The 19,887-nt window shown below is 36.4% G+C and overlaps 1 long non-coding RNA gene across 1 annotated transcript in view; it reads right to left on the bottom strand.

The window, feature by feature from the left end:
* LOC141539412 (uncharacterized) overlaps positions 1-12,124 on the bottom strand; it is a 49,187-nt gene extending 37,063 nt beyond the window's left edge. Inside the window, exon 1 of the long non-coding RNA XR_012481293.1 lies at positions 11,977-12,124. This is a non-coding gene — a long non-coding RNA (uncharacterized LOC141539412). The remainder of the gene's footprint in view (positions 1-11,976) is intronic.
* Positions 12,125-19,887: the final 7,763 nt, after the last annotated feature.

Genomic DNA, 19,887 nt, shown 5'->3' with positions numbered 1-19,887 from the left:
CACTCTGCTAAGCACTTTACATATGTTATCTCATTTGTTAACTTTCTGGAATAAGGGCTATTATTATCCCAAGTCATAGATGGGAAAACTAAGGCAGATAGGTTAAGTATTAAAGGTCAGATCGGAACTCAGTTTTTCCTGATTTTAAGTCCAAGTTTCTATCCATTTTCTATCTACTGCCTCCATATAGCATAATATAATGTTATATCATATAGCACAATATAACAATACAATATAATGTAATATCTGCCATTGTGATAGTTATAAGTATATATTAAGAGCTTTGATTTACAGACACTTTAAAGTTTGCAAAGAACCTTAAAAGCATTTACATCCATTAGGCCTCATAACAGCTCTGTGAGGGAGGTACCACAGGTATTATTATCCTCATTTACCAGATAAAGGAACTGAGGTTCAGAAAGGTTGAATACTTTGTCATAGGTCACATAGCTATTAAGTGTCAGAGGGGAGATTTGAATCTGGGTCCTCTGACTCCAAAAGCAGTGCTTTGCCTCCCAGGTAAGAAAAGCTCATATTCATGCAGTGCTTCATCGTCACAAAGCTCTTCGTATCCCATCTAATAACTACAGCAATTCTATGAGGTAGTATGTGCAGATATTATTATCATTCCCATTGTGTAACTGTGCAAACTAAGTCTTAGAGAAGTTGTGACTGATTAAGGGAAACAAGGTAGGAAATGATGGAGTCTGGCTGCAAAATTAGGTTTTATTATCTCTCAATATTTCAAAATATGAGTATTCAAGATAAAAATCACTAAGAATCTTCTTAGAGTCAATAACTCATCAAAAAAGGAATGCTTGACTTGGACACACATTTAGAGACAGAGGAGGTGAGTTCAAATCCTGCCTTTGTCACTTATTAACCTTGTAAACTTTACCAAGTCATTTAATTTTACTAGGTCTCAAGTATGACATCTGTAAAAGGGGTTTGGACTCCATGGTCTCTAAGATCCCTTTGAGATCTAAATTGTTGATCCTATGAGCCTTTTCATTCCTGTAGGAATTAGGAGGATTTGGATGTATTCTTTGACATCATTTAGGTTACCTAGAATCACTTGTTCAGTCTTATCTGATGCTTTGTGATTTTGTGTATTGGAGTGGTTTCCCATTTCCTTCTCTAGTGGATTAGGGCAAACAGGAGCCTAGGGCCACAAAGCTAAAGTCTGAGCTCACATCTGAAGTCAGCTCTTCCTGTTTCTGGGCCCAGCAGTGAGTCATCTAGCTGCTTTATGTAATCATAGATTTTCCCAATTAGAAAGAATCTCAGAGATTAGTTAGTCCAACCTCCTCATTTTATAGGGTACAAAATTTAGGCCCAAGAAAATTATCACTGGATCCTAGCAAAATTATAATGTCTGAGCTGTAAGTAGCATTTTAAGGTTTGCAAGTGACATGAAAATTTGTTTGAGCCCCATAAAGGCCTAGTGAGATAATTATTCCAATATTAATATCTTCATTTTACACATAGGGAAATGAAACTTAGCATGAATAAGTAACTGGAAGACACATAATAAATGTGAGAAGTGGAATTTGAACCTTGGTCCTTCTAATTAATTTCAAGACCAATAATACTCTCTCTACTGCATCAGCCTGCAGTACCATCAAAATCTTCCCCAACAAACATGCTTGGATTTTCCTTTAATATTATTAAATTATTAAAATTATTTTATTATTATTTCATTTAATAATATTTTAATAATGTGCAGGAAAAGATCCTTTAAACACAAGAAAATGGAAGGGAAACCAAAGATCTTCATCAGAACTCCCCTAATTCTGTTTTTTATGACAAAAGTTATCGAAATATATTTCAGTGCTTCAAGATCTATGATTTCATCCCTCGATCTTAGCAGAAGACAAGCCTTCTAAAGTTGTCATAGTCAAAAGCCCCTTGTCTTGTAGTAAATCTGTGCATGAGCATCCCCAGGCTAGTCTTCAGATATCTTGACAGCTTTATGGGACTTACGAAAGTTTGTGTTCAGTAAGCATTGCCCTCAAGAATTCTGGGTCATCTGTAGACCATAATAAAGCATTAGAAGAGAAAGAGTTCAGCCAAAATCCATACATGTTTGGCTGTCTTTAAATCCAGGACAATGATTTCATAAGTGTGAGGATGTCCAGTGTGGAAACTCCCTGCACTAATACAGATCAGCCAAGTCAATAAGCACTTATTAAAGGCCTACTGTGTGCAAGGCACCATGATAAGCTTTAGAAATAGAAAAGCAAATGACAGTCCCTTCCCTCCAAGAGCTCACAAGTAAATAAATATGTACAAACAAACTATACTCAAGGTAAATAGGAAATGATCAGTAGAGAAAAGACAGTAGAATTAAGAGAGGTCAAGAAAGATGAACAATTCATATGTAACCTCTGAAGTCAGGGAAGGCACTGAAGGATTGCGACAGTCCCACAGATTGTAGGTATCAGAGAGAGCACTTACACCCAGGTTTTCCTTACTCTAAAGCCAATTCTCTATACTCACTACTTCTCCATACATGTTAACAGGTTCTGATTCAAGAGCAGGGTTGTTGGAAAGTCAAAGTTGGGCATGTTCCCCAAGCCACATAAGAATTGGAGAAAAAATAAAGATAGCATGCAAAGGAGGGGAAAACAATTGCTAATCCCCTTCTTCAGGGGATGAGAGATAGAGAAATGGAAATTGCTCATTAAAAAAAAAAAAAAAACTAAATGTGAATTCCCAAAATGTAATCCTTGCACCCTGCTTCATATGTGGAATTGTTTGAAGTTTCCAAAACTTCATGTTTTGCCTTGAGGGCAGTGAGTTTTAATGAATCTTTTTTTTTTCATCTAATCATTATGCTTTCTGGTCACTGCAATGTCTAAATGCAACAATATGCATCAAAAAAAATCATGCAACCAGATCAAAATCAAAGCCCACATTCCAAAAGCACAAATCCAGAATGAGATTTGTCATGTACTCATTTGACACATATGAAACCATGGGAGTTTTGAGTAAATAGTTCAAAATGATTAAAAGAGGATTTTCTACCTCCAAAGAAAAACTCAAAAATCACCCAAATTATTAAGAAATAGACTTGACAAAGTAATCTGTATTGATAAATTTTACAGAAATTTACACTTTCTATAGAAGTACAATCAAAAGAAGGAGCTTGGAATGCATAAGAAAATGATGAAGACATCTTGGAGGAAAAAATTAATTTGTTCCTACCGTCATTGGTCTTCAATTCAGAATTTAATTCATTCTGAACACCATATTCTCACATCTCCAAAGAAAGTTTGGAGCTTCTTGCTACATACAATTCAATCCAATTTAATAAAAACTAAGCTACTACTATGTATCTGGTCCTGGGAATTCAAAGACAAATACATATATAAATATATATCAAACTGTTCTTGTCCTCAAGAAGTTATGTATTAAAAGGATTGTAGCAGGAGATTCTTTGCCAAACCAAGAGTAGTAGATATTAGCTAGGATAAGACCCTCCTTTGGCCTCTTTCTCTCCCATCCTGCTGCTCCCTACTCTCAATAAAATTTATCACATCGAGTGAGTTCTCCCTCATTGCACTTCTATATCCTGACTTCTGAAAAATGCCCTTCCTCTTTTTTCCTTTCATTGTATAATAGGTTGATTAATACCCATCTCATATTTCATTCAGTTTTCATCAATCTACTTTCTTATTTTCACAGAAAGCACACTTGCAGATGCCCCCTTTTCTTGCAGTCATATTAATTATTAATTATAATCTTTTTCTTGGGTTTCTTTGACTTCTTCAAATACCAAAATCCCTCGGACCCAAAATATCTCATTTAACCAAAGAGAATGGTTTATAGATTTATAAATAATACACAGAATTGGAGTCACAGAATTCGAGAGCTGGATGGAACCTCAGTGGCCAAGGTCTACACCTAAAAGGAATCTCCCCTCACCATACTAAGCAAGTAGTCATCCATTTTCTGATCAAAGATTTCTAAAGGAGAACTCATATTGATGAGATTTAGGTTTGGGGATTCCCTTTGGTGAGGGAACCAAAATATGATGAAGTCTAAATTTAGGGGTGTCAGGGAACCAAATGATGGTGGTCAGGGAGTTAAATGATGAGGTCTAGTGGCAAATTCAGGATTCAGGGAACCAAATGGAGAGGTTTGGCTCCCATACAGCCCCCACACTCTTCTATAAATCCATAACTGAAGCAATAATATCCATTAGTTTTCAATAATACCATAATGCCGGAGAAAGTGAGGCAAGGTAGAGATTAGAGTTATAATATTTTATTTGAAAGGGAGAGATTTACTGGGACCAAATAGATCCATGGTTTGGTGCCCGGGCTGAATGAGATTATGGTCTCCAAGAATCCAGCAACAATGTGAGTTCTCAATGACATATATGTGTGTGTGTGTGTGTGCGTGTCACACATTGGACCAAGACTATCATCAATCTGGTTCTGACAGGGTTGGGGGAAACATTCTGATAAGTAGGGAAGGGCTGGGATCATGATAGAAGGTCTTTCTCCTTATTTGGATCATCATGATTAGGAGGGAGGGCTGATACTGCAGAACAATTAGAAACTGAGACAGAACAATTCAGGGAAACCTAGGCAGGACAATTAAGGAAACTGAGTTGGGACAATATAAGAGAACTGTGGCACAACAAAACATCATATTATGTGACACATTATATTTTCCAAATTATTTTTGCATGCTTTATCCCAGTCAATACTTGATAAAAACTAGTGAGATCAACAAGGCATCATTGTCCTATTTTACCAGATGAGGAAAAGGAAGAGAGAAGATTGAACAATTTCCCTGGAGTCAAAGAGCAAGTTAGTAATAGTAATTGGGCCTGATAACTTCTGAAGTTCTTTCCAGCTCTACAATCTATGATTCTGGCCTTACTTATAGTGATAAAAGTACATTCCAGTAGAATCCTGAGTTTGACATTACCTAGAGAAATCACTTAACTCCCCTAAATCTCAATTTGTTTATTGTATATTTATATATATATATATATATATGTATATATATGTATGTATATACATATATATACATATATACATATATATATATATATATATATATATATATATATATATATATATATATATATATATATATATATATATAAAATCTTATTTATATGTAACAAACCTCTCTGGATTATTCCCCCAGATTGTATATATATTTGTGGGTTGGGTCCCTAAAGAGTAGCTGCTACTTTGCATTCTAAGAATTATCCTGAAAGATTGAACTTTTAATACTATAATTCATGAGCCCCCAATGATGTATTTTCTATTAACAACCAGCCAATAGAGTTAATTAGAAATTAGCAAAGGCTAAAGATGTTGTAGTAAGAACAGCTAATCCAAAAGCATTCCTTCCTTCCTTCCCTCCCTCACTCCCTCCACCCACACACCTTTACCCCTATTCCTGCCAAAATCCTGGCATACATTCTTCCACAAATAGAAACAGCATCTATAGGAAGAAGGGATTCAAACATGGAGTACAATAATAATGTGCAGTTTTAGGAAGTATGATCCCTTGTGGTAGAAAAAAAAAAAACACCACCAACTATAGATTCAAAAAAGAAGCAGAAAAGAGAAACAGTCTGTGGACAACTAGCTGAGTAGTGTACCTAGCAGAGAACTGCATCCAAAAGGAGCTGTGTAAGAACTCTAGAAAGAGATAAAAAGGATTTCCAATACTAGTAATTATGAGTTACCTTTTTTTTATTGTTTGTTCTGTATTTGCTGAGGCAATTGGGATTAAGTGACTTGCCCAGGGTCACACAGCTAGGAAGTGTTAAGTGTCTGAAGCCAGATTTAAACTCGGGTCCTCCTGACTTCAGGGCTGGTGCTCTATCCACTGCACCACCTAGCTGCCCCCTGTCTTTTTTTTTTACCACAAGAACTCATAATGCCTAAAACTGTTTCCTCCCTTGAGAGACAGTCTTTCCACATCTATGTTTGTTCTCAGTGTATCTCTCTTCTGACAGAATTAGCTGTATCTTAATGGTCCAGTAAGTCTGGTGAGGGCAGAGCAGGGAGAAGAGAAAATCCCCTCCTTTCCCTCAAAAGTAATTCCCTCTCAAGGGCCTGATGTTTCTTTCATTCATTTCTGGCTCCAACTCTAGAAATGCTGAACTGCTGAAATTCCTACAAGCTATTTAAAGCCCCCAGAGGTATAACAGTTTGTTTGAAAAGTCAATCATACTATTTCCTTCATCACTCAATCAAAGAGTTTTATACCTCATAGACATATCACTCCACCGCATATGACTACCTTTATATTTACCACCTTCTGTTTACATTCTGGACCTTCAGTGATTACATTCATTGATTGGAGGAGGCTGGGATTCCCTCATATGTAAAATGAATGTGCTGGACTAGATGGCCTCAGTGTCCCTTCCTGCTCTCCATTTGTGATTCTGTGACCTTATGTATGTTCCTTTGGTAGAATATGCCTTGTTGGTAAGTTCTATTCATTGTCTTATATCTCCAGTGACTAGCATAGTATTTTGTAAGAAATATGTTTTCAATAACTTTGGGGGGGGGAATATTAGATTCAATAAAGTAAATGGTTTTTAACAATAGTCACAACAGTGGCTAATGAAGACCCTCAGTGTTTGGACAAAGAAGATATAGCTAAAGTAGAAACAAGCAGAAAAGATATATCAATATTGTCACTGACTACTGTCCTTGAAGAGCAGGTAAAATTGAATGTTGGAATAGATTAATTATCAGCAATAAAAACAAAAGCTAATTGCATAACTGGTAGTTATCCCAAAATGAACAGTGATCAGGCATCACAATAATTGCACAAATTTTAAAAACATTGCCTGGACCCCTTCTATATTCAAAGATCCAAGATATATCCTATATCTATGCTAGATATGGAAAATGCAAAGATGAAAAAAATGCCGTTCCCTAACTTCAAGGAGTTTACAATCTATGAATGGGAAATACTATATATATTCTAATAAATGTAACACCATATAGAATGCAATAGAGCCAAGGAGTGATGTCCAGAAAAAGTGCTCTGGAAAAAAATGTGAACGGCCCTTAGAATTCATCAGTGTTAGGGTTTCCTGGGATGGGAATGTTCTATACCAAGGGAGATCACAATCCTCTATGCCCTAAAAGATAAATCCCAGGGTCATACAACCAGTCTCCACAGGAGGAATGTTTCTGACTTCAAGTCCGGTGTATCTGACAATCTGTCAGGAGAAGAGATACACTGAGACTTCTCTATTAGGAGAAATACTATTCCTTATTCTACATCATAACAGGGCCTCACCATTGGCTGCAGGGAAGCTAGTTGGCATATAGTAGAGAGAGCCCTAGACCTAGAATTAGTTCTTCAAGTCTTGAGTTCAAATCTAGGCTCAGACACTCACTAGCAATGTGACCCTGTTCAAGTCACTTAACCCTGCTGCAAGGGTCCCCTAGCTAGGAAGTATTAAATGTCTGAGACCAGATTTGAACTCAGGTCCTCCTGACTTCAGGGCTGGTGCTCTATCCACTGTGCCATCTAGCTGCCCCATTTCCTCATCTTTAAAATGAGCTGGAGAAGGAAATGGCAAGCCCCTCCAATATCTTTACCAAGAAAACCCCAAATCGGAGCATCATCTTGGAAAATAAGATTAATAATGAACAAATAGCCTTACCCATACACTAGCAACTATTACACCCATGGTTAGCTCTAGGTCACAAAGAGTTAGACACAAGGGGGGAGGGAGGGGAATGACAATCTAACATCGGTTTGCCGGCCATTCCCACTAGATGGCCGAGCAAAATTCCAGCCTCTCACCTGGAGACCTCTTCTCCTTTGCATTTGTGAAGAAGCATTATAATTAGCATAGAATGGTCCAAAGAACATGCAAGATTGCTCTTATAACCCGGGCATATACCCCTGGCAACACCATTCTCCAGACAGACAGACAGACAGGTTCCAGAGATAGACAAACAAACACGCTCCATAAATAGATAAACATGCTCCATAGATAGATGGGTGGATGGATAAACACACTCTAGAGATAGACAGACAATAAATAGAAAGAGACAGAAGCGCAGAGTGGGGGCTCATCCACACATGTGGAGGTCTGGGAGTGAGAGCCACTTTCAGAGAAGCCAGGCTTGGATCTCTTTGCAAGTCTCAGAAACGTCAAGTTAAAAAAGATTACAGAGACAAAATTCTCTTGAGAGAAGACTAGTCCAGGTCAGAGGAGCAGATTGTAAGGAGATAGGAAGTGTGGGACCATGCTATAATAGCTCCACTCAAAGCATCTATCTAAAGACATATAAGAGGCAGGTAATGTACCCTGCCCGACGCTGGCCCTCCATGGGAGGCTCCTTATGGCCTCTCCCTGCGTTTCTTTAAATGAAAGCTTTATTGACTCCTTTGATTTTTATATCACAGGCATTTTCATATCTACTCCAGTTAGGTCACTCCCCAATGAGCCATGCCTCATAAAAAAAGAAAAAGAATTAAGCAAAACCAAATGACACTGGCATGTCTGATAATACATGTCACCTTCAGCAGCCATAGGCATCTATCCCTCCAAGGAAAGGGGAGAAGTACATTTCTTCTCTTTTCAGGGGCGAAAATTGGTCCTAAAAATTAAACAGCATTTGGTTCCTTTTTAGTGTTCTTTGCCTGCTTTTTAAAGGCCAATGTGACAAGAATGCATGATGGTCACTCTGGAGAACCTAGGGAAGAGCTGAAGTCAGGAAATGAACAGGATGCTAACAGTAGTCTGTTGGGAAGCTAGCCAAACATATTAAACTATCTTGTTCAAATTGGCCAGAGGCAAAAGCTACAGCAGGGTTCATTTTTCCAGCCTTTCCCTTTTCCCTGTGTAAATTTAGAATGAAATTCATCTCTGCCTCAGCTAAATCAGGTTTAATTTTTAATATTAAAATCAGGGATAGACTCAGAGAACAGTTGAGCCGAGTAATATAGAGCAGACTTTCAATGCCTCATATGCTGACACATTAGGAAGTGCAATGAATACTTGTCTTGAAAATTCATCAATACAGCTGATTCATTTCTCAAAAAACGCAAACCAACTTTGATTCCCCAATATGTTTTCACAAACTCTGTCCTATAACTTAATGGACCTTATAATTAGCCACTGCACATACTTGATAACTAGCACATAAGATTTAGGGTTTGCAAAGTGCTTTATATACATGATTTCAATTGTTCCTCACAACGACCTGCTAATGTATAACTGTACTATGATTGACCCATTTTGTTATGCAATTTTCCTGGGGTCACACATCTCCTAAGAGTTTAAGGCAAGCTTCAAACTGGTCTTCCTGACTCCAAATCCTATGCTCTATATGCTAATCCACCTTACAGCCTAGAAAAAAGTCAGTAATTTCTTAAGTGTGGTATTCCTACAAAATATCCCTCCTAAGCTTTGAGATCAGAGAAACTCAAAATTGGAAAGGACCACAGAAGTCAGATATTTCAAATATTGCCTGAACAGAAAATTTCTCTCCTTTCATGGAAAGTGTGTATATCATGGAGAAGTAATCATTCCGCTTTGTTTGAAGATTTCTAATATATTACTTCCCAAAGCAAGCCCATTCTACTTCGAAGTAGCTCTAATTGTTAGGAAATTTTTCCCTACAAAGGACCAAGATCTGCCTCCCTTCAGTGGCCACAAATTGCTCCATTCTTTTCTCTGGAGCTAAACAAAACAATTCTTCTTCATGACAGTCCTTCAAAGCTGAAACCAGCTTTCCAATTCTACCTATCCTTTGTTTTAAATATTCCCACTTTCTTCAACTAAGCCTTAAATGGCATGGTCTCCAGTCCCACCCTGACTCTTTTAAGGCATCCCGATTGCCCTCTTCTGGACATAATCCATTTCAAAACCATGATTCCTAAATTGATGATCTACTTGAATTTCTGACGCTCTGAACATTCATCACCTGATTGCCAACCTGTTAGTAATGAGTTTCCCCCTGCTTAGCAAGGAAGATCCTACAGGGAAAACACATCACTAGGCACTAAAGACAGTCAAATCCATTTCTGGTTGGTTGAACTAGTCAGAGATTAAATCCAACTGGCAGAATCATCAAGAATGAAGTGTTTTATCATTTCTATGTATCTTCTAAGTAGGATTCTGCAGCACTAAGTCAAAATCCATTTAAGGGCCTGTTACTTGCCAGGCACTGTGATGAGGGCTGGGGAGATAAAGTCAAAAAACAAAAACAAAAACAAAACCAAAAACAAAAAAAAGGTCCCCACTCTCAAATAGGGAAGGAGTCAATATGCAAACAATTGTGAATAAACTAGACACACATGGGATAAATTGGAAATAATCTCAGAATACACTAAAATTGGGGAGGTTATAATTTGTCTATATGACATTCCAAGTTAATGATGAATGTTTTTGAGATAGAGATACCTGCAATATTAATATTTTTGTGTCTAAAGAGATTCTTATTAAATAAACACCTATAGAGACTTGAATAATCTCACAAACAGGTCCATTTGTTTATTTGAATTTAATAAATTGCCTTCATTACTTTCCAATCAGGGGAACTGGAAAGACTAATGAATACTTCTAAGTTGTTTTGCATATGAAAAATCACACAACTGTTGTGTATTAGTCTTGATTTTTTGTTAGGGAAACTGCAAATGATTTGCTCGTTAGTGTACCTATCTCTACTACTTTGAGCCAACAGTTAAACCCATTTAGTAAGATGAAAAGGTGAAATGAATTAATGAGTACTATTAAATTCTTGATTTTATTTCACAGAAACTAGAACTCTTGTGTTTGTAGTGTCAGCAGCCAGTAGAGACAAAGCTGTCTCTTCAGAGTTCATCAACCCTAAAGCACTTTAAAAGTATTGCTTTAAAACAAATAGTAGTAATGGTTTATATTTCTAAATTGCAAGGCATTTTCTTCACAATAACCAATGATATTGATAATACATTCAAGTACTATTATCCCCATTTACAGAGAAGGAAAGATTTAGAAAAGTCTAGTAATTTGTCCCAATGCACATAGATAGATGCCTAAAGAAGTAATGTCAAGATACTCCTTGTCTAATGATTGAAAACATGCTGCTTCTCTGACCCTGGACAGGAGGTATGACATGAAATACCTAGTATGACAAGATTTCTGATTTTTTTTTTTTTTTTAAGTTAAATCCTATGTCCCTTCAGATTCTTGGTTTAAGATGGAATTCTGGTCCAGCTACTGTCTTGAATAAATACTGCCACCGTGTGGGGAGAAATGAGTCAATGAAGTTAGTTTCCATCTCCCTAAAAAGACAACTAGAATGACATCATATGTCTCCTCCAACTCCTCCATACACACAGAGGCAAGTATGAGAGCCTTTAAGAAATCTCCAAAAAAAAAAAAACAAAGCTAAGAATTTACAATTCATGAAATACTAAAAATTAAGACTAACTACAAAAAAAAAAGCTATTTAAGATGCTTGGGTTTCCAATTCTAGTGTCTGATGCAAGATAAATAAAATGGATGCTTAAGAAATGTAGGGGGATTAAAGAAAACATGAAACAGATTATATTTCTTGTTGATATTGTCTATCTTGTGACAGGCTATATACATTATTCCTAATTTCATTAACAGTTAGTTTATACTGTAAGAACTGGGGGAGATCTCTATTCCCACCCCAATTGATATAAACAAAGACAGCTCAGACTTGTCTGTTGAATCAATCAAAAAGTATTAGCTAGGAACTAGCATGTCCTTGATTTAGAAGAAATCATAGAATGAAAGCACATAACACAACCTAGGAAATATTTTGTGATTGGCAAGAAGACTCACACAAACCTTGTGTCTATTTGTATTTGTACATTAAGCCAGTCTGGGAAGCATTTATTTCAGGAGCAAAATAGGTAAAACTTTGGGAGTTTCCAGAAAGTCCTTAAGAAGGCAGATTTTTTTCACCTGGTTGGGGAGGAGAAAGAGTGAACCCAGAGGGAGTATTCACTTACCTGGTGATAACATTGTGAACTTCAAAGAATCAGAAGATAGAGGAGCTAGTGTTCCTATTGGTATGTAGCAGGGTCACTGGGAGCCTCAATGGTTCCAACAGATACAGATACTCTGAGGATGAATGATATACCACAGCCCTCACCTTAGTTCAAATGCTCATTGCAGCTCTCCTACATTATCGCAATGGCCTCCAGCCTTTTCTCCTTAGCTTAGATTTCCCTCTACTTTCTTTACCTTCCTTCCTTCACCCAGCTGTCAATGATTTGACACTTTATTACCCTATTTAATAAGCTGGCTCTCAGATCAAATATTAGCTTCTCCGGTAGCTTTTAAAGTTCTTCACAGCCTCTCTTGACACAACTTCCCCTCCTGTTCTGTGACCCCGCCAAACTCTTTTTTGCTTTAAGGTGTAGTTTGAGTATCATCTTCCTGGCATGAAGCCTCTCCTGGTCCTTCTATCTACTGGTGACCTTCCTCAGGCTCTTTGCCAAGAAAACCTGAGGATCGATATCCATGTGCTTTGGCTCACCTTGTCACAAAGTGTCGGATACCCCAGAGCAATCACAAATGTGTTAGGAATGGAGGATACAAGTACAAACAGTAAAACAATCCCTCTTTGTAAGGCGCTTACTTTCGAATGAGGTAAGAAGAGAAGTATTTGTATAAATATACACAGAACAAATATAAAGTAAAAACCTAGAAATATATACAAGGTGGTTGGAGATATTGAAGTAATTAGCCATTTCCTTTTCTAACAAATTAAGGTTAAAAAAAAAAAAAAGAGGTTGAATGACTTATCCAGAGTCATACAGCTAATAAGTATCTGAGGGTAGATATGAACTTGAAGCTTCACTAATATACAATCACTATTGATGTACAATTAAAAACTTGGTTATGTTCTATATGTTCTGACTTGAGGTTCATTACTTATCCACTGAACTAATCCACCCAGTAAGGGTGGATTTGAAGTCAATAGGTCTGGATTCTTGGCTTTGCCACTTACTTACCATATAAGGTCCTGGTCAAATCATTTTATCTTTTTTAAACTGCAGTTTTAAAATTTGTAAGATGGTGATAATAATAATAATATATATATATATATATATATATATATATATATATATATATGTTGTGAATAAAGTACCTTTTAGGTTATAAAAATTTGAACAATATTATGTAAACATTTTATTTTTATTTGTAACAGGCCTTCCATTCAAGTTTAGGGAAAGTCACATATTGTTGTATATGTATCCAACCCTTAGCATGATGCTTGACAATTGTTAGGTGCTTAATAAATGCTTATTCACTAACTGTTTGTGAAAAGATATGATTTCTCTTTAGTGGAAAGAATGTTGATGGGATTTTACAAACTGTAAAAGGAATGCAACAGCACTAGGATGTCTTTGGTGACATTTATGGTTCCAGAGACACTCCTTGAGAAGACACATGTGAATAGGAAAAGACTTTGCAAGCTTCAAACATAGGGAGAGCTAGCTTCCTATATATGTCCCTGTTTCCCATATTATCTCTACAGATTCTAGAGATGTTATCCTTTGATGAAAATTGAGCCTCTCTCTTGATTTGAATTGAGATATTTTCTTGTTCCCAGGAAAAATCTCATTTATTCTTACATATTTTCCAGCATAATCTAATCTGTAGAACTTCTATTTCTATTTGTTGCTTTGCTTAGATGAGTTTATTTGCTATTCACTATTTGTGATGACCTTTAGTGTAACTAGCTTTTGGTGGGAAGGTTGGCAAGTGTACCTTGAGATTAAATTATTAATATACAAAGTGGGGATGTAGTTAGGCTATTTACTATCCCAAAGCAAAAGTTTTCTCAGCTGTAAGACAGAGATGATGATAGCAGCCTCACTTAATTCAAAGGATTATTGTCGAGAAAATGAGATAGGAGCCTAGATGTAGAGGTAGAAGGCATGATAGAGATCATTTGGTTCAACTTTATCATTTTACAGATGAAGGCCCCAAAATAAAATGACTTGCCCAACATCACACAGGTAGTTTAGATGCAGACAGAATATTTAAATTCAGGTCCTGTGACTCCAAGTTTAGCCCTTTAATTTCATCTCCCATTTCATACATATATGTAATGCATACCTATGTGTATGTACATGCATATTTATCTATGTTTTATATATATGTATATGTACATATTTATCTGTAATATAAAAATACATACTCATACATATATTGCTATATATGTATGTACATACACATTATGCTAGGTGTTAGGGTACTTGCTTATAATTTTGAGACTGGCAGAACTCTTAAGCCCAGGAGTTCTAAACTTCAGTAGGCTGTGTACATTGGGTCTCTTCACCAATCTGATTAATCTGATTTAATCTGATTAGCCCCTTCCCTTCCTGGGAGTGGTAAAGGCAGGTTACCAGACTGCCTAAAGGACGGCAAACTGAGCTGGTAGGAAATGGAGTAAGTTAAAGATATAATAATTAGCAGTGAAAATGGGCTATGAGTAGCTTCTGAATTTCCAGCCCAGGCAAGATGGGAAGAGCCAATCTTTAACAAAACAAAATAAAGGTACATTCCCATATATGACTCCAAAATGCCCATTTAGTAAAGTATACACACACATATGTATATTATTATATATTAATATAAGATATATATTTGCATATGTTATATGTAATATATTAAAAGAATATAAATTACAAATTGTATATTCATTTTTAACATATATAAAGTGGGATGGATATGTGTATGTGTATAACATATATCTTTATCTCTATATACACTCACTATTGATGTACAGTTAAAAATTCAGTTTTGTTCTGTATTCCAGCATCCAGAATACTGATCATTAAAAACAGAGTGAGGTAACAGTAGACCAAATGCTTCCTTGCTCCTTTTCCTTAGAAGATACAAAGCAGAAAGCTGAAATTTCTGGACCTGAAGTATGATATGATTGGAATAAATTCAGGGAATATTGTGATTCACAATCCTCAAGGAGGGATGAGAAAAAAAAAAAAGAAAATAGAGGACAAATCACAGGTCTGATTATAAGTTGAAAGCAACAACAAAAGTCCCAGAACACATTTGGACCATATAAAGCCATAAATCACACCAGCAAAATTAGAACAATCCCTTGTCAGAAATGTCACAGAGGAGATTCCTTACCAGTACAGAACAGAGCTGGGTTTATAGTTATTGAATGTTGCCATTTGTTCCAATTTATTTATTCGCCAATCACTGTTTGTGAAGGGGCTGGTAACTGTACCTAGAAATTAAGTTATTAACATGCATCATTGTTATTAATGTGACCTTGGACAAGTGGCTTCACCTCTCCAGGCCTGTTTTCTCATCTGTAAAATGAAAGTGTTGGACTAAAGAGGACTTTTAGGTCTCTTTTAGCTCTACATCTATGATCAGGAAACAAGTCCACTTGATGGTCTCTGAAGTCTCTTCCAATTCTGGGACTCTCAGATTCTCAATATGATGAAAGAATCATCTAATTCCCTACAAATACTCCATGAAGAGTACAAAACCCTATCATTAGTAATCCTCAGAAATCATATACAAATGCTATTTATTTGCAGTCCCAAAATCCATTTGTATAGGACTCTCTGCTTGGTAAATATCAATACCCCATGCCTTTTTCATAGTTTGGGAGGTGGAGTTGGTAAAGGCAAGAGAGATGGGAGCTCTTCAATTCTCTTCAAGTTTGAACTGCTTCAGACCCTACAGTCACTTCAGACCTTTCTTGCTTCTAACTTCAAGAGAGAAACTGAATGAAGCCAATCTCTCTTCAGATTGCTGAAGGAAAAGATTCTGGGGACATACACAAGAAGGGCTGGCAGTCTCCATTAAGTTCTTGCTTAAGTTCTAGCTAACTTGCTACTCTAGACTTCAGGAAGTTTCTTCTTAGCTGAATCTAGGACTCTCTCTCTTGGTTAAGCCAAGTTATCTCATTCCCAATGCCAGAGCTCCATTACTGCGTATTATCTGGTATATGTTCTCAAATGTATGCTTCTGTTTACTTCTATTTTGCTACCAGTTTGGATAAATAGATTTCTTACTAAGTTCTTTGCATTTTCATTGTAGAACTGGTATTTTGTGAGAAAGGGATCAAACCTTAGATATAAAACTTGGAGCCTTCCATATCCCCAATAATGAAGATCAATCAAAAATTACATTGAACCCAAAAATCATATCCTCTAGACCAGGGCTTCTTAAACTTTTTCCACTCATGAAGCCTTTCTACCCAAGAAATTTTTACATGACTAGGTACATAAATATTCAAAGTCAAACATTTACTTATAATAAATAATGATTGTGCAGCCCCTGCATTCAGTTACAGGATCCCGGGGCAGTGGATAGAGCAACAGCCCTGAATTCAGGAGGACCCGAGTTCAAATCTGATCTCAGACACTTAACACTTCCTAGCTGTGTGACCCTGGGCAAGTCACTTAACCCCAGCCTCAGAAAAAGGGGAAAAAAAAAAAAAGAAGTAACCTTAGTTACAGGATCCCATATGGGATTGCAACTTAGTTTTAGAAACTTTACTCTAATACTATTACATTGTTGGTGGAGTTGTAAAGTAATTCAACCATTTTGGAGAGCAATTTTTAACTGTCCAAAGAGCTATCAAACTGTGCATACCTTTTGATCCTACAATATCTCTACTAGACTAATATACCAAAGACATCATAAAAAAAAAGGAAAAGGACCTACATGTGCAAAAATGTTTGTAGCAGCCCAAGAAACTGGAAACTGAGTGGATACCCATCAGTTCGGGAATGACTGTATAAATTATGGTATATGAATGTAATTGAATGTTTTTCTATAACAAATGATCAGCAGGTTGATTTTGGAAAGGCCTGCAAAGACTTACATGAACTGATGATAAATGAAGTGAGGAGAACCAAAAGAACATTGTACACAGCAACAACAAGATTATGTGACGATCAACTGTGATGAACTTGTACCTTTTCAACAATGAGTTGATTCAGAGCAATTTCAATATTTGTGATGAAAAAAGCCATCTGTATCCAGAGAGAGAACTATGTGGAGTGAAGGTGGAGCACAACATAGTATTTTCACATTTTGTTGTTTGCTTGTTTTTTTCTTTCTGATTTTTCCCTTTTGATATGATTTTTCTTGTGTAGTATAATAAATGTGGAACTTTGTTTAAAAGAATTGCACACAGAATGTTTGTGGTAGCCTTCTTTGTAGTGGCCAGAAACTGGAAACTGAGTGGATATCCATCAATTGGAGAAGGGCTAAATAAATTGTGGTATATGAATATTATGGAATATTATTGTTCTGTAAGAAATGACCAACAGGATGACTTCAGAAAGGCCTGGAGAGACATACATGAACTGATACTGAGTGAAATGAGCAGGACCAGGAGATCATTATATATTTCAACAACAATACTATATGATGATCAATTCTTATGGACGTGGCCCTCTTCAACAATGAGATGAACCAAATCAGTTCCAAATGAGCAGTAATGAACTGAACCAGCTACACCCAGGAAAAGAACTCTGGGAGAGGACTATGAACTAGCCATCTAGGGAAGGGGATGCGAGGAAGGAGGGGAAAAATTGGGACAAAAGATTTTGCAATTGTCAATGCTGAAAAATTATCCATGCATATATCTTGTAAATAAAAAGCTATAATAATAATAATAATAATAATAATAATAATAATAATAAGAATTACACACGTTTAACCTATATTGGATTATTTGCTGTCTAGAGGAGGGGGGAAGGAGGGAGGGAAGGAAAGAGAAAAATTTGCAACACAAGGTTTTGCAAGGGTGAATGTTGAAAACTCTTTGAATGTATTTTGGGGGGAAAAGCTATTATAAAAAAAAGCTATTTTTAAAAGAAAATTTGTCCTAAACTAATAATATTTAAGAGAATATTTAATTCCAGCCCAGTACTCTTTTCTTCTGAAGATAGCAGAGTGACTAAACCATCTGATCCCTAATTTTTCTGCTTCCCCTCCTGGCAGGAATTAAAATATCCCCCAGGATAAAGGTGCAGAAAGAAAAGGTTAGAGATCTATTCTGCCTCCCTTTAAGCCACACAACACCCCTCCCACACTACATACTTCCTTGCTATACAGGTTACAAAGCCTTGACTATAATTTGTAGCCAAGATATCATTTTCTACTTTCCTAATCTCAACTACTAGTGTCCTGCATCCCAAATTTTCTTGCATTTAACTATTTGTGTGTGTATGTGCATGTATTTATTATTTATTTTTATGCTGTACATATATTTTTATGTGTAGCTGTGTTCTCCCCAATAGAATATCAGCTCATTTTGAGTAAAGACTGTTTCATTCTTTATATTTCTATTCCCCAGAGCTTGGCACATAGAAAGTGGCTAGAAAGTCACCCTTAGAGCCAGGAAAAACAGGTCCTCAGATATCCTGCTAGCTCCAAGAAACTAGGGGAAAAGGAAGTAGATTGTCTTAGTCAGGAACAAAGGGAAGATTAGTTTGCATAGGGAGAATGGGAAGCTGATTTGAGGCCAGGTTGTAAAGGGCTTTCAAAATCAGACACTAGCTTATACTTTATCCCAGAAATAATAGAAAGTCACTGGAGCTTATTGAGTAAACACAGAGACTTGGCTTAAGGAAAAATACTTTCAACAGCTGTCTGGAGGAAAGATTGAAGAAGAGACTGGAGGTAGGGAAATAAACTGCAAAGTCTTGAGAAGGGGTGATGAGGTCCTGACCCAAGGCAGTAACCATATGAGTGAAGAGAGGAAGTGACATCAAGAGGTGTTGTGAAATTAGAAACCGCAAGATGTGGCAACTGATTAGATATGTGGAATGGAGAAAAAGTGAAGAGCTGAGCGTAATACAGATATTATCAAGCACAGAGCCTAGAAGATTGGTGTGCCTTGGATAGGAATAGATATGTTTGGTGGAAGGATGGATTTAGGAGAAAAATATTGAGTTTGGGTTTGGACACGTTGAGTTTGTAATGACTTTTAAGAAGCTATTTGACTTTGGGAAACCACTCACCTTCTTAGGAGGTTTGTTGCCTTATTCATCAAATAAAGTGGTTAGAATGATAATCTCTTATTCCAGCTTTTTAATATTTTCACTGGTTCTCAACATATCTAACCTACTTCAAGAAATGTGAAAGCAGATGAATATCTCCTTACCTATTCCTTCTCATATAAAATTTGCCTTAAAAAAAAAAAAAAAAAAAAAAAAAAGTCATTTAGGGGCAGCTAGATGGTGCAGTGAATAGAGCACCAACCTTGAATTCAGGAGGATCCGAGTTCAAATCTGGTCTTGAGACACTTAACACTTCCTAGCTGTGTGACCCTGGGCAAGTCACTTAACCCCAGCCTCAAAAAAAAAAAAAAAAAAAAAAAAAGTCATTTATTAACTAGACCCCACAGTTGCTTTCTTTATATTTAATTGTTTATAATTGTTCTGGAGTTTTTTTTTTCTTTTTTGGTGAGGCAGCTGTGTTGGGGATTTTTCCAGGCTTATGACGTGAGACAAGGTGCGGGTAAAGTAAAATAATTTACTCAATTTCTAAAATAAACTTTTACTTTTTTTTTTTTTTTTCATTTTAAATGACTAAGATATCTCTGCTCTCAGTAGACAAAAACTCCAAGATGGGGTTAAGAGTTCTTCGAGTTGGTATAGTCAGAGTACTTAGTTATTTGATCAGAATTAGGTCTTGGGGCTTTTGAAACAATAGAGAAGTTTTAGGCTTGAATAGGCTTCAGTAAAGTTATAGAAAGTTTGATTGGTGGTAGTTCAAATCTATAGAAAGCTTTAGTGGTGCTACTTAACATTAAGTTCTTTTGAAAGTTAAGTAGGGGTACTTAGCTTTAGTTCAGCTCTATGGAAAATTTGGTTAGTGTCAGTTAAACTCTATAGAAAAGTTAATTAGTG

This window comes from Sminthopsis crassicaudata, chromosome 4 (genome assembly GCF_048593235.1).
Source record: "Sminthopsis crassicaudata isolate SCR6 chromosome 4, ASM4859323v1, whole genome shotgun sequence".
In the NCBI taxonomy this organism is placed as follows: domain Eukaryota; kingdom Metazoa; phylum Chordata; class Mammalia; order Dasyuromorphia; family Dasyuridae; genus Sminthopsis; species Sminthopsis crassicaudata.
Note: the sequence above shows the minus strand (reverse complement) of the source record. Positions and strands in the feature narration are given on the sequence as shown.